Raw genomic sequence first — 2,254 nt, forward strand, 5'->3', positions numbered from 1 at the left:
TTGACTCAGTGCGTTATTCAGCCTCTCTGGTGTCAAGTCTGATTTTGGAAAAAAAAAAAAAATCCAAAATCAGACAGAGTGTTGAGACCAGAGAGGCTAAGACCGCATTGACTCAGTGCGGCATTCAGCCTCTCTGGTGTCAAGTCTGATTTTGGAAAAAAAAAAAAAAATCCAAAATCAGACAGAGTGTTGACACCAGAGAGGCTAAGACCGCATTGACTCAGTGCGGTATTCAGCCTCTCTAGTGTCAAGTCTGATTTTGAAAAAAAAAAAAAAAAATCCAAAATCAGACAGAGTGTTGAGACCAGAGAGGCTAAGACAGCATTGACTCAGTGCGGTATTCAGCCTCTCTGGTGTCAAGTCTGATTTTGGAAAAAAAAAAAAAAATCCAAAATCAGACAGAGTGTTGAGACCAGAGAGGCTAAGACCGCATTGACTCAGTGCGGTATTCAGCCTCTCTGGTGTCAAGTCTGATTTTGGAAAAAAAAAAAAAAAAAATCCAAAATCAGACAGAGTGTTGACACCAGAGAGGCTAAGACCGCATTGACTCAGTGCGGTATTCAGCCTCTCTGGTGTCAAGTCTGATTTTGGAAAAAAAAAAAAAAAAAATCCAAAATCAGACAGAGTGTTGACACCAGAGAGGCTAAGACCGCATTGACTCAGTGCGGTATTCAGCCTCTCTGGTGTCAAGTCTGATTTTGGAAAAAAAAAAAAAAATCCAAAATCAGACAGAGTGTTGAGACCAGAGAGGCTAAGACCGCATTGACTCAGTGCGGTATTCAGCCTCTCTGGTGTCAAGTCTGATTTTGGAAAAAAAAAAAAAAAAAATCCAAAATCAGACAGAGTGTTGACACCAGAGAGGCTAAGACCGCATTGACTCAGTGCGGTATTCAGCCTCTCTGGTGTCAAGTCTGATTTTGGAAAAAAAAAAAAAAATCCAAAATCAGACAGAGTGTTGAGACCAGAGAGGCTAAGACCGCATTGACTCAGTGCGGTATTCAGCCTCTCTGGTGTCAAGACTGATTTTGGAAAAAAAAAAAAAATCCAAAATCAGACAGAGTGTTGAGACCAGAGAGGCTAAGACCGCATTGACTCAGTGCGGCATGCAGCCTCTCTGGTGTCAAGTCTGATTTTGGAAAAAAAAAAAAATCCAAAATCAGACAGAGTGTTGAGACCAGAGAGGCTAAGACCGCATTGACTCAGTGCGGTATTCAGCCTCTCTGGTGTCAAGTCTGATTTTGGAAAAAAAAAAAAAAAAAATCCAAAATCAGACAGAGTGTTGACACCAGAGAGGCTAAGACCGCATTGACTCAGTGCGGTATTCAGCCTCTCTGGTGTCAAGTCTGATTTTGAAAAAAAAAATCAAAAATCAAAAATCAGACAGAGTGTTGAGACCAGAGAGCCTAAGACAGCATTGACTCAGTGCGGTATTCAGCCTCTCTGGTGTCAAGTCTGATTTTGGAAAAAAAAAAAAAAAATCCAAAATCAGACAGAGTGTTGACACCAGAGAGGCTAAGACCGCATTGACTCAGTGCGGTATTCAGCCTCTCTAGTGTCAAGTCTGATTTTGAAAAAAAAAAAAAAAAATCCAAAATCAGACAGAGTGTTGAGACCAGAGAGGCTAAGACCGCATTGACTCAGTGCGGCATTCAGCCTCTCTGGTGTCAAGTCTGATTTTGGGAAGAAAAAAAAAAATCCAAAATCAGACAGAGTGTTGACACCAGATAGGCTAAGACCGCATTGACTCAGTGCGGTATTCAGCCTCTCTGGTGTCAAGTCTGATTTTGGGAAAAAAAAAAAAAAATCCAAAATCAGACAGAGTGTTGAGACCAGAGAGGCTTAGACCGCATTGACTCAGTGCGGCATTCAGCCTCTCTGGTGTCAAGTCTGATTTTGGAAAAAAAAAAAAAATCCAAAATCAGACAGAGTGTTGACACCAGATAGGCTAAGACCGCATTGACTCAGTGCGGTATTCAGCCTCTCTGGTGTCAAGTCTGATTTTGGGAAAAAAAAAAAAAAATCCAAAATCAGACAGAGTGTTGAGACCAGAGAGGCTAAGACCGCATTGACTCAGTGCAGTATTCAGCCTCTCTGGTGTCAAGTCTGATTTTGGAAAAAAAAAAAAAAAATCCAAAATCAGACAGAGTGTTTTCACCAGAGAGGCTAAGACCGCATTGACTCAGTGCGGTATTCAGCCTCTCTGGTGTCAAGTCTGATTTTGGAAAAAAAAAAAAGAAAAATCCAAAATCAGACA

This window comes from Poromitra crassiceps (assembly GCF_964638095.1).
Source record: "Poromitra crassiceps genome assembly, contig: HAP1_SCAFFOLD_166, whole genome shotgun sequence".
Taxonomy (NCBI): domain Eukaryota; kingdom Metazoa; phylum Chordata; class Actinopteri; order Beryciformes; family Melamphaidae; genus Poromitra; species Poromitra crassiceps.